General features: G+C 37.4%; 1 long non-coding RNA gene across 1 annotated transcript; it reads left to right on the top strand.

Moving 5' to 3' along the window:
- Positions 1-1536: 1536 nt before the first annotated feature.
- Positions 1537-6068, top strand: LOC111773398 (uncharacterized). The gene is made up of 3 exons (XR_002807765.2): positions 1537-1684; positions 3673-3765; positions 5305-6068. It is a non-coding gene; the product is annotated as an uncharacterized lncRNA (long non-coding RNA).
- The last annotated feature ends 8213 nt before the right edge of the window (positions 6069-14281 follow it).

Consider the following 14281-nt stretch of genomic DNA (forward strand, 5'->3'; position numbering starts at 1 on the left):
CTTCAAAATAATATGACCTTTGCACAAAATTCCATAATATTAGATGTCTCTAAGTGCGACTGATCCCAGATAAGAAATAAGCAGAACTTGGAACTTTTTTTTTTTGAGGAAGATTAGCCCTGAGCTAACTGCTGCCAATCCTCCTCTTTTCGCTGAGGAAGACTGGCCCTGAGCTAACATCCATGCCCATCTTCCTCTACTTTATACGTGGGACGCCGACCATAGAGTGACTTTTGCCAAGCGGTGCCATGTCCGTACCTGGGATCCGAACCAGTGAACCCCAGGCCGCTGAAGCAGAACATGTCCACTTAACCGCTGTGCCACCAGGCTGGCCTCCAGAACTTCGAACTTTTTAACCTATCCTGCTTTAAGATTTAAAAGTCGGGGAAATTAGTTTCTGTGCAACTATATGTATGTGTGTGTATGTGAGTGTATTGAATAGAATATAATTTGCATTGAAAGTTATTTAGCTTTTGGGAATCTTGGAGGACAAAGTGTGTGACATATCCAATTTAATATGGGGGAATATTGTAAATTGAAATAAAAAATAGGATTAAAAGTTTTAACCTCATCTTGTCTTAGGTTATCTAATATTGTCCAAGACACAGAAAAATACCGTGTGAGTGTGTGTTTGTATGTGTGTACGTATGTGAGCACACATGCATGCAGCGGCCTTGCTTAGTTTCGTGGTCCAAACTCAGCAAAATGCACAAAGTAAGCAAAAGCATAACGGATGAAGATCCGATGATTCAGGGCCCATTCACTTGATGAATTTTTGAGATGTGTTAGGTAATCTTTTCAGGGCATGTGATCTATGAAGATATTTTCCATAAAGGCATTTGGTGAATGAGTTCTTGACGAAATGTATTTTCAGACTTCCATATCTTCAGAAATAACTCAGTCCTTTCATATTTTTGAATTAAATAAAAGATTTATGTTTCTTACAGGCATCCATGAGGAGAGCTGTCAACATTTCATCTTGAACAACCTCTGCTGAGATCGATGTCTCCACAAAGCCTCCTCTTCTGGCCTCCAGCTCCTCGTTCCAAAGCAGTGGGCTCACAGCGTGTGGAATCCCGTTTGACTGTAGTAATGAACCTCAGACACCTGATTTACCTTCCTGACTCTTGTATATGCTTTACTGACTGAAAATCAACTCAATTGGTTTTCGCTTTCTCTTTTTACTACTTTCAGCTTAAAAACAAAGAACTCTTCTTTCCTGCAGCTATCCACAGGAAATGAACATTTTAAAATTATAAATCAAATGTCTTGGTATGTAGGGACTTATGTTTTTGCAGGATTTTGATGATTAAGACCTCTGAGGATGCCAATGGACATCACAGATTTTTTCTTTTCTTTATTAAAATAGACCCAACTTCAGGAAAATTTGAGATACATGGCAGAGCAAAGTATCCCACTAAGTGTAAGCCTGGACTAACTTGACTCTTACACAGAGGAAGCGGCTGAGGGCAGAGCTGCCAAGCACATGGGATCTGGAACCAGACGCCCTGAGTTCCAATTCTGGTTCCCATGGTTACTTGTCATGTAACCTTGTGGAAGTTACTTTACTTCGCTGTGTGTCGTCTGTAAAATGGGATTCTAATAATACCTATTTCAAAGAATTATTCTTAAGATTATATGTAAAAGACACTTGGAACAGTGCCTTGAAGATGGTTAATACTCCGTAAGTATTAGCGGTGCTTGTATTGTTATAATTATTATTGAAAGGTTCATATAATGTTAACACAGAAATGAGAAGTAATTTGATTCTAAAGGATAAGTCTTAACGATGGTTTGGTTACTGAAAAATGTCATTAATGCCTATTTAAGGAAAAAAAGAATAGTTCTTAGTTTACTTGATTCCAAATTAAATGAAAAAACTGCTTTCTGTAGAAAGTTACTATTTATTGCTAAGAAAGTTAGATGTTACAAAATGTGTAACAAACACCATATAGCTCGAAAATATCTCAAAAAAAAACTTAGATTTTAGCTGTGAACAGAAGCCATTACATTACTACCTTGAGACATTTGCTGAGAGGGAAGCCACAATTATATAATCAAGCATAATGAATGCATATTCATTTATTTATACCGCAACTTATGCCAGAAAGGAGTAGAAGCTGCTATAACGAGGGAATCACAAGGGAAATATAAAGATAAGGAAATCTTCTAATGTACTAGGCTAGCTCTCAGTGCATACAGAATACATTGTGAAAAAATGTTGCAAAGAAATATAAATAAATAAAAAATATAAAATGCTCCTTCTACATTTTTATTGCTGGCACCACATTTCCTTTCTCGAAGAATCAAAATTTTATTTGAATCTTTCCTACCCCTCATTCCCCATATTCAATCAATAACTGTGCCTCAGTTTCCCCTTTGCAGTATTTCTTGGATCCACATCTTTTCCTTCTTTCTACTGCCAATACCTTAGTTCACATTACCTCTTTAATACGAATGGTTTTCTATCCATCTCTTTGTCCCAGTCTCTCCCCTCTCCATCCTCGTTTGCTTCTCTTCTACCATTAAAATTAATCCAGTACAATGCTACTAAAATTTATTTTTCTAAAGTACGTATCTGGTCTTGTTATTTGCCTGCTAAAGAACCTCTGTGACTCCTTATCGCTTTCTATTTTTATTATATTTCATTTGTACCTCTTCCATGTTACTTAATGTTTTCTACCTTATATTATAATAATGTTTGTAAACATTTGAGTTTTTTTACTAGAAAGTAAGCTCCTTGCATTCTTTTCTCCACAGCATCTAGGATATTGTCTTAAGGTATCAATGAATGTTAAAAAAAATAAATAAGTAAATAAAACCTTAGAAGAAAATTTTATCACATTGATATGCATTTCTAACTACTACAACTATATCTTTATGATGACATAATTTGATCAGGATAAAGAGAGACATAAATCACCAAATTAGGAAAACGTAACCAATTCGAGATCTTAATTAGAGATTTGCAAGATGGTCATATAATTCCACTAAATTGAAAAGAACACATTTTCATCTTGTTGCCTGCTATATGAATTGTGTCAACTAAAATATTACTCAAAGGTTAAGGAAAGCCAGTAGAATGAAAAAAACCAAACAAACCATAATTGAAAATAAAAACATTTTTATTTTTATTTTTTAAAGATTGGCACCTGAGCTAACAACTGTGGCCAATCTTTTTTTTTTTTTTTTCCTGCTTTATCTCCCCAAATACCCCCAGGTACATAGTTGTATATCTTAGCTGCAGGTCCTTCTAGTTGTGGCATGTGGGACACCACCTCAACGTGGCCTAATGAGCAGTGCCATGTCCGCGCCCAGGATCCAAACCAGCGAAACCCTGGGCGGCCGCAGTGGAGCGTGCAAACTTAACCACTCAGCCTGGGGGCCGGCCCCTAAAGTACAAACATTTTAAAAGGTAGCACGACACCATTGATTCTAACGAAAATGATGAACTACAATGCCCTTACATGTAAGGTAGCAAGCTATTTACTAAGTTGGACACCTTTGAGAAAATTTATAAACACATGACCATTGAAAGAGAGTAATTCATTTGTGCATTTATGATTCTGCAGACAAATAACATTCTTGGCAATGTGCGTTTAAATGTTGTGTGACCCCAGAGTACAATTATATGAAGATGCATTTTTAGCTTGTGTACAATTTGCATTGTAGGATGTTGAGTCTCAGAAGAAAATTCACCCAGGGATTTCATCAGATGTTAAAAAGAGCTGAGAAAAATAAACAGGCATTTTAATAATGACTCAGGTAAGGTAAAGATAACCATCTCTTAGTATCTATAATCATCACAAGGATTAAAGTTTGTGTCTTTCTGTATGATGCTAATACCCATAGCTACTAAGGATTATGATTGTTGCTGTATAGATCTCCAAAATATTTCTCTTTGTGGTGTTTTAAAAGTTTATTGAATTGAATTTGAATGAAAGACAGGAGCTTCGTTACACATTCAGATTTTTATAAACCACCCCTCTGCTCCCCTTGAGTGTGGGCTCAATTTATTGACTTCCTTCCAAAGAATAGAGTATGGGAAGGGGAAAATATTAACTTTCAGTAGAGAAACTCAGCAAACACTGCCTTAACCAAACGATGAAGGATGACACCACCAGTGATGTTGTGTGGGTGTCATGTTCATCTGATATGTGTGATGTGAAGGCCACTTCACCTCTGTGGGATTCTTTCCGAAATCTCACAACCCCAGTTTAGTCATAAGGAAAACATCAGACAAACCCAAACTGAGGGACACTGTACAAAATACCAGACCAATACTCCGTAAAACTGTCAAGGTCATAAGAAACAAGGAAAGACTGAGAAATTGTCACAACCAGGGGAAACTAAGGAGACACGACAAGTAAGTGCAACTAAATCTGTTGTTCTGCCTCTCACACACAGCAGACACACAGCCACTGCACGCCATTGCTGTCTAATGCTATATATTATCATTCCAGGAGCACTTGGTTAACGATGCTGTTTGGTGAAATGAGCAAGAAAATGTATAAGAGAAAGCAGTTTAAAGACAGGACATAGGGAAGCTTAAGGAAAATCAAAAGCTTTGGAAATAATGTATAACTTAAACATTTTAAAAAGAGTATATCGTACTTTCTACAGCTACCTTGGAAAGAGCCAACATAATAGAAATTCACTTCCACTGTGTTGTGATTCCATTCAAATTCAAGTAATCTATATGTTTATGCTTTTCTCAGGAAAGGCTCTGTCCTGTTATCACAGCACAGAGTTCTAAGCTCCTATTACCCTCTAGGGAGAGCTATGTTTTGTTGGGTCTTGTGTAATGAGGTTACAGCCTATATGTACTCTCTGAGAGAATATCTGAGCATTTCAAGTTCTTTTGTTTTTGTTTTTGTTTTTTGTTTTTTCTTTTGTTTTTTTTTTAAGTAGACTTTGGCTGCTGACTTCTTGTAAATGTGAATAAAGGGAGATGGCTTTTAAAAAACTGATGTAATCCTAAAACTGAAGGCCAGCGCACTAGGTCATAGCGTTCTCCACCTCATCTTCATTTTCTCAGTGGCAGATTGTCCTGCTGAATATTCATGAAGACCATGACTAGCTATTCTTAAATATTTACAAGAATATATTTTTATTACTGCCTTTGGGAGGCTAGTTCATATTCTCATTGTAAAATTTCTTCTTGATTAATCTTAATAATCTTATAAGCAAGTTTTGCTCATTATTACCAGTTTACCTTTTACCACTACTCTTAATAGTTTTTAAACTTTGTTATACATTTGCAAACACTATTATGATTGGTTAACCTATATTTTCCTTCCAAAGGGAAAATTTCAAGAACTACTGCATTTTCTGCATCTGCATCTAGACGAATGCCTTTGTATCCAATCTACTATTGGAAAATTCATTCATGATTGTGCTGGGACGATTACAAATATCTCCGGAAATTTAAAAACTCTGTTCTCACAGAGTTTGCCGTTAAGTAACATATTGTGTATCAAACCTTATTTTCCTGTGGATTCCAGTAACAAATGTTTCATAATTTTCAGTGTGATTTTCAGGCTGAAGGAGCAAAGTCTCTTTGGAACAGCAAGAGCAGTGACAACGAGAAAGAAGTACAGAATGTCAGGATTTGATGGAGCCTGAGTCCCGGTGAGGGGATGGTATGGAAAGACTGGCTGTTCATTTTCCCAAGGCTTTCCTTCTGTCTGATGCCTCCTGAGTCCTCAAGCATTATGGGACTATGGTGGGAGGAAGAGCCCACTTCTGAAGAACAGAATGAAGAGGAAAACTCCCATCATCCTTCCTTCATTGTCTTCCCTCCCTCTCCTGTCAGCTGGACTTCTGGGCAAGGCTGCATCCAAAGATTGACCTCATAGACTTGAACTCATTGGCATTGCTGGCTCTCTTTGGAGACAGGCTTTAGAACACCTGCTGTGCTTACTACAGGGTCAGGCAACATTTACATTGTTACAGCACATCAAGAAAGAACTTTCTAATGTTCATTATTGAAATGCCAAATAGTTGCTGTCTCCAACAAGATGTGCATGGTTTTACTTATGTTAAAATACATTTGTCTGGCTTTAAAAGCGGCTCTCTGAGCCAGCCCTGATGGTCTAGTGGTTCAAGTTCAGTGCTCTCACTGCTTTGGCGACCGAGGTTCATTTCCCAGTGGCAGAACTACACCACCCGTCCGTCAGTTGCCACTCTATGGTGGGGGCTCGCATAGAAGAACTAAAAGAACTAGGACAACTAGAACATACAGCTGTGCACCGGGGCGTTGGGGAGAAAAAAAAAAGCAGCTTTCCATGTAGATAATTTTCCTTATATTAAAAATATTTCTGCTTCTAAGAGAGCAGTTTTGCTTGACTGTGAAGCTGGTCTCCCTTGATCTGTATTTGGTGCAGGGCCTGAATCTTTATGGGTCCCATGTCTTTCAGTAATGTTCTTTCTGATGCTTTTATAAGTAACTTTGCATGTATTTGTGCTGATTTTTTTTTCTGCCTTGTCTATGCATTTCCCAAGGAAGCCTACAGGATTGAAGCTACTAAGAATGGGGACTTCTTACTAATATTTGTGTCTCCGGAGCCTATCTAACACAGTGCTTGACACAAAAATGTTTCATTCCTGTTAAGTAAAATATACAGAGAGTCATTTTCTTATACCTTTCTTCCTTCTGACATGTGCCACTACAGAATTCAGGGTTCACACTTTGGACAGTTCTGTGGTGTCGAGGGTCCTGCATCATTAATAGGTTCTGGGGAGTTGTGAGCAAGCTTACCAAGTTTCTTTCCTCTTGGCTTGACATGGGTTCTCACAAATGACCTGATTCTACAGCAAATATCTATTACCTCTTGGTGTTTGTTATCCACTGACCTATTTTTCTGGGGACCACTTCTTTTCTACCTTCTCATGTTGTTGAGGTATTCTGTTGCCTCTATTTCTGACCTCATTTGCAGAAGTAGAACAACTTAGAAAACCTATAGCAGTTTTTAGAGAGTTGAAAGGAGTAGCCTGGTGGATAAAATAATAAGTCTAGTGAAGGAATTCCACAAAGGTAGGACCAGAACCAGGTGAAATTGTGACTCAACCATCAGATCATGCCTACCATCTGCCTCCCAAGGAATGAATTTTGTAGATACAAATAAGCTAGTTGGAACCTTAAGACAGGTTGGTTACAAATTTTTATGGTCATTAAATTCCACTACGTTAACAGTACCCCTTCCCCAGTTCTAAGATATCCCTTCAATAGTCTTCTCAGCTTTGAACTATATGCTTCACCATCGTGTGGAGCACACCCCTCCCCATTTTTACCTCTTCCTACTAAATCATCCATTTCCAGTTCAGCACTCTCTCTGTCCAGGTTCCCTTCCCTTGCCCCCCCTCCCCCCCACCCCAACACCTTTTACTATTTTTTGCTTTGTTTTGTTTGCAACCAACATTATTTTGTGGGAAAGGCTACTTGATCTTCTATTCCAGGGCCTCCGGCAGTTCTCTCTGACTACCGCTCCTTTTTCTACCAGCCCTTGACTCACTGGAGTGGGAGAAGGAGGTCGGCATTCTCTGCTCCTCATTTCCTTTCCCAGACCATTGTCCCTCCAACTTCCCATGAATGACCCCACTATGCTCAGTATTTCAAAGGCTCAAAAGCAACTCCTTTTCTATGTTAGTCTATGGATTACACCTCTACATCTCATATCCGTTCCCACTGCCACTGCAAACAGTCAGAAACTCTTTTCTCTGCCCAAACTGTTTTTATGGCATTCCAACTAATTACCTTGATGCCAGTCTCTCCTTCTCCCACTTTAAACCCATTGTTTACTCTACATACTGCTTACTTAATCTAAAAAGTCAATTCTGATCTAGTGGAAAAACAAGAGAAATCAAAGCTGTCTTTACTTACTGGAGTAAGCTCAAACTCTTCAGTCTAGCATCCAAGGCTCCCTATAATATGTCCCAACATTTAACTCCAGTTTTATCTTTCCATGTGGTCCCCTTTAACCAGTATAGACTATGTCCTTTTCCTGTCTTGTGCGATTTTCTGCTTTTAACAATGGTATTAATAGCTGCAATTTATAGAGCACTGTGTCCAGGCATTGTATTAAGCACTTTATATTTTGTCAACTCAACAACAGTATAAGGTAGGAATTATTATCCCATTTTAGCAGATGAAAACATTGTTATAGGGAGTTACAGGGATCTCCTAAATCACATAGCTAGAAAGTAGCAGACTCAGATTTGAACCCTGTCCATCTGTCTCCAGGACCCACGCTCTCTCCTCTGTTTGAAATGTACTACTCTTTACTTATAAAAATTTTTCACATCCTCCAAAAACCATCTCAAACGTGTCTTCCTTCATGAAACCATTTTTCATCCCTCTGACCAAATGGGATCACCCCTCTTTTGCACCTCCACAGTACCGGCTGGAACGTTTATTGTGCCACGAAATATTCTGCCTTATAAAGTTCTATAGAAACTTTGCTTAACCTTTCCAAAAGCCAAGTTGACAATAGGATATGGCTGCTGCCCTACTGGAGCTTACACACCTTGTGTTACTTACTGCCTTTTGTATTCCCTTTGAACTTAGCAGGCATTTATTACAAGGTATTACATTGAGTCAATATCTATCTATCTATCTATCTATCTATCTATCTATCTATCATTAATCACTCATCTACACACTGGGCTATTTTGTAGAGGAATCTGACAGAATGCTTTCCTAGACCACCTTTCTCAGAATACTGTGGTCACAATGGCATTATGGAAACTCATTTTTACCATTGTCATTTGTGTAAAAAATTGCATGCTCTATATTCGAGAAATTTTTTGTTCAACGAAAATAATAAACTGTTTATATGTCTCTCTGTGTAGTATAATCAAAGGATCCATGTCATCAGCTGCTTTTTTTACAGTCCCACTTCTTTTAGACCTGATGTGAAGACAGCTTGTTTTTCGCTTAACAGCACTGAGGAAAAACCAGGCATGAGGAAAGAGGCTAAAGTAACAGTTAGTGGCAGAATCGGGGTTTAAATCTACGTGCATTTGATGCAAAATACCACAGTTCATAACCAATATGCTGTGCTACTGCAAAACATTTGCCTAGCCATTATGTTGCCTACGCATATAGTCGTGCTATTTTGACAATACATTCTGGCCTCTAGGATTAGAATTTGTGTTTTCCCAAAAGAATTTAGCTGCCCGTTGGTAATTTAAGATGGAGGTTGTTTGTTCCTTTTCTTGTTTCATTTTTGATATAGAGGAAATGTCCTATTTTTGTCCAAAGGGAATCTCTTTTAATTGCTTTAGACTCTACCCCTGTAAAGGATTAATAGAAACAGTTGATCTTATTGTCATTTTTCCTATTACATTTCAAAAGACAACTTCAAGTTTTGGGGTTACCTTGCTGTCATCACTCTTATCTCTTCTATTCATTTAAATCGAAGTTAAGTGTAACTTTGAGAATGAAGAATATTTAACTGCCTGCGTCTTCTGACTTTAACCAGCATTTTCTGAACCAGAGGCGGATCCAGTTTGCAATCCAGTACAGTGCATATGGGAGGGAAAAGGCAAATTTAATCTGCATGTATAATAAGAAATCTATTAAAATGGACCTTACAGTAGATCTCCACTCCTTTCAGAATAGCATGCAAATTTCTCCAGAAGGTGCATACTGTTCTTCATAAAATGATTCTTTCTTTACCATTCTGGCCTCTTTTCTCAGCATTTTCTCCTCTCACTTCTATTCTCGCCATGCTGAACTTCTTATAGGTCTTCCCAAAAGACATGCGTTTTCTCACCTCTGAAACTCTATACGTGTTGATCTTTGCTCCCTTTACCTTACCTACGCGACCCCTATTGGTCCTTCAGGACTAAACTCAGGCTGCACCTCCTTCTGGGCTCCCTAACTCCCTCAATGTCTTAGTAAGTAGGCCTACCCTGCTTATTTCCCACTGGTAACATGCGTCCTACTGATTTGCAATTGGCTGTTAGCTTTCCTGTTTTGCCAAGCAGCCTGTACACTCCACCAAGGGCAGGAGCTCCACCAAGAGCTCCAGAACCTCAGATGGTGTTTGGAACACAGTAGGTCCTTATTACATTTTTCCTGGATGAATAAATAAATGGATGAAAGAATTCTCTGCTAAGATGAGATAGTCAGCCTTGTATCTTTTAGGTCTAAATATTATTCCCTATGACCTTACTATTCCCTGAAGGACTTGAAAGACTGAATTATAGTAGTTTAGTAGCATCCAAATTATTAAAATGTTTGGGCAACTGCCAGATTTCTTTTTGTCATATGCATACTTTGCATCTGGGTATTTTGTTTGCAAAGGGATAATTCTTCTGGGAAATACTATAGACATTCATAGTGAATACATCATCAAAAAAGATGGATCAGCCTAAACTAATCTGAGAAACTAAATATAACTGAGTGGAAAAGAAATAATGCTTACTGTTATTAAGAGGGAAAGCACACACTGTATTTTTTTTCCGTAATCAATTGCAAATTTACATTTGATAACTCTGGTTGTTGTTTAATCAAAAATGATTATCTTCCTTGATTAGGAGTATTTTTTTAAGGAAAAGGAATTGCTAATTAGTTCGCTATCACTCTGTTGAAGGTGTTTGCAATTAAATTGAGGAGGCAAAGAAAGCTGCAAATGATTCAAATGCTGAAATGTAGTTACCAAATATTGAAGGAGTATTTCTTTTCAAACTATGTGAAGGTTTAAACTTCTCCAAAAATGGCAAACTCTACTACCTGAAAACCCATTCTTACAAAAAAAAAATATCTGCGAACTCTTGGTTGAGCCTAGAGACTGATTATTCAACATTTTTATTATACCTGTACCTAAAAAAGAAAGTAAATTGTCATTTAGATAAACATGTGATATCTGACCATTTTGAAGTTGTTTGTTCTCTTCATTAATATGGCACGGACTATGCATAACAGCTGCTCCTGCGTAGCTGTTACTTCAGACCTGGTACTGAGTTTCCACAAAGCTTGAAGGTTCACACATCATATGACTTTTATTTCTGTTGTTTTCACCTGGAGACAATACCTGCAGACGAATCTGTAACGGTGCGCTGGTTTCTTTGATAACAACATTTGGAGATGTTTGCTCCTTAGAAAGTAGAATTGCCTGAAGCTAATGTTTTCTGTCTTCACCATGTTTAAGCATAAGTTCAGTAGTGTTACCTTCCTAGTATTTGTTTTATTCACACTGCTGTACAATAGAGCTCTAGCACTTTTTCATCTTCCAAAACTGAAACTCTATATCTGTTGAACAACTCCCTGCTTCCACCCTTGCCACCCGCAGCCCTGGCAACCATTCTACTTTCTGGAATTTTTTCCAATTTTTAAAAATTGTGGTTAAAATACATATAAAATTTACCACCTTAACCATTTTCAATTGTACAGTTCAATGCTATTTAAGTACATCCATAATGTTGTGCTACCATTACAACCAACCATCTCCAGCACTCTTCATCTTGTGAAAGTGAAACTCTATCCCCATCGAACAAGAGCTCCCCATTCAGACCTTCCCCAGCCCCCGGAAACCACCATTCTACTTCCCGTCTCTAGGATTTTGACTACTCTAAGTCCCTCATGTAAGTGGAATCATACATTATTTATCTCTTTGTGACTGGCTTATTTCACTGAGTATAATGTCCTCAAAGTTCATCCATGTTGTAGCATAAGTCAGAATTTCCCTCCCTTTTAAGACTGAATAATATTCTATTGTATGCACATACTACATTTTGTTTACCTATTCATATATTGGTGGATACTTGGGTTGCTTCCACCTCTTGGCTATTGTGAATAATGCTGCAATGAGCATGAGTGTACAAATCTCTCTTTGAGATTCTGTTTTCACTTCTTTTGGATATGTACCCAGAAGTAGAATTGCTGGATCATATGACAGTTCTATTTTAATTTTTTGAGGAACTATTTTTCTGCAGCGGCTATACCATTTTCATTCCCACCAACAGTCCACAAGAGTTCAGATTTCTCCATACTCTTGCCAACACTTGTTATTCTGTTGTTTTGATAGTAGCCATACTAATGGGTGTTAGGTGGTATCTCACTGTAGTTTTGATTTGCATTTCCCTAATGATTAGTGATGTTGAGCATCTTTTCTTGTGTTTATTGGCCATTTGTCTATCTTTTTTGGAGAAGTGTCTGTTCAAGTTGTTAGCCCATTTTCAAATTGGGTTGTTTGTTTCCTTGTTGTTGAGTTTTAGGAGTTCTCTATATATTCTGGATATCAATCCCTTATTAGATATATGATTTGCAAATATTTTCTCTCGTTTTGTGGGTTGCTTTCTTATTCTGTTAATAGTATCTTTCGATGCAAACAAAATTTACATTTTTATGAAGTCCAGTTTTTCTATTTTTTCTTTTGTCGCCTGTGCCTTTGGTGTCATATCCAAGAAATCATTGCCAAATCCAATGTTGGAAGCTTTTGTCCTATGTTTTCTTCTAAGAGTTTTATAGTTTTAGGTCTTACATTTAGGTCCTTGATCCATTTTGAGTTGATTTTTCTGTAACAGGGTGTAAGGTAAGGATCCAACTTCATTCTTTTGCATGTGGAAATCCAGTTTTCCCAACACCAGTTGTTGAAGAGCCTATTCTTTTGCCATGTGTAGCCTTGGCAACCTCGTCAAAGATCATCTGACCATAGACGTTAGGGCTTATTTGTAGGCTCTCTGTTTGGTTCCATTGGTCTATATGTCTGTCTTTACACCAGTACCATAGTGTCTTGATTACTGTAGCTTTGTAATATGTTTTGAAATCAGGAAGTATGAGGACTCCAGCTTTGTGTTTCTTTCTCAAGTTTGCTTTGGCTACAGTAGTGCCAAATTTTTTACAATGTACAATGTTAGGTGATATTAAGGAGAATACAGTATTCAAATGTTGGGAAATAAAAGTCTGCTCTCTTTTGCACTCATCAAACCACATATACCACAGCCCACAGTGTGGAATTCTGTCTCCATATTCTATGAGAAACATTGCATCCATGGAGAGTAACCAGAACAAGGAAGGTCTAGAAATTATTTCATATGAAGAACATTTAAAGTTCTTTAAACTAAACTATTGAAATAAACTAAAAAAGAGAAAACTAAAGGAAACCATTACAGCCATCTTTGATTATTAATTCCATCATTTATTTATTCATTCATTCGAAAAATATTCATTGGGGGATGGCCCAGTGGCGTAGTGGTTAAGTTCACATGCTCCGCTTCTGCAGCCTGGGGTTTGCAGGTTTTGTTCCCAGGCATGGACCAAATACCGCTCATCAAGCCATGCTGTGGCAGCGTCCCGTGTGCAAAATAGAGGAAGACGGGCACCAGTGTTAGCTCAGGGCTAATCTTCCTCAGCAAAAAAAAAAAAAAAAAAAAAAAAATCATTGAATTCTTACTATGTACCAGGCATTCTGCCTTCCTGCTCATATCTGGTATTTTTCCTGTCTCCTTCATGTCCACCCTCAAACTAAGTAGACCATCAATCTTCTGGGATAGGACAGGAAACTAACTCATCTTTATCTCCAGACTGAGTGCTTATGAATGAATCTTATTACCCTGCTATAAAAAAATTCCACATTGGTGCTTTTGTCTTGGCTTAAGCCTAAAAAATAAGCAGCGTATTAATCTACAGAGTCAACAAAATCCAGATCAAAATCCCTGCTGGACTTCAAAAGACATCATTAAGACAACGAAAAGTCAAACAATAGACTTAGACAAAATATTTGCAAAACTCATATCTGATAAAGGACTTGTATCCAGGATATACAAAGAACTTTTATAGCTCAGTGAAACGAAGACAAATAACACATCAAAAAACGGCCAAAGAAAACTTGAATAGACATTTTACCAAGAAGATATATAAACAGTTAATAAGCACATGAAAAATGTTCAACATCGTTAGTCATTAGGGAAAAGCAAATTAAAATCACAATGCAATACCACTTCACAAAAACTGGAATGGCTATAACGAAAAAGACTATATAGATAGATATAGATAATATATGTTAATAATATACAAATATCATCTATACATACATACACATAATATAAAGAAGATAATAAATATTGGAAAGCATAGAAAGCTTCATACATGGATGAAGGAATATAAAAATGATACAGTCATTTTGCAAAGTGGTGTAGCAATATCTTACAAGTTAAACATAAATTTACTACATGGCCTAGCAATTTCATTCTTAGGTATCTACCCCAGAGAAATGAAAAAAAATTTCCCCACAAAGGCTGCGTGCAAGTGTTCATAGCAGCATTATTCACAACA

The sequence above is a fragment of the Equus caballus genome, chromosome 5 (assembly GCF_041296265.1).
Source record: "Equus caballus isolate H_3958 breed thoroughbred chromosome 5, TB-T2T, whole genome shotgun sequence".
NCBI classification, from domain to species: domain Eukaryota; kingdom Metazoa; phylum Chordata; class Mammalia; order Perissodactyla; family Equidae; genus Equus; species Equus caballus.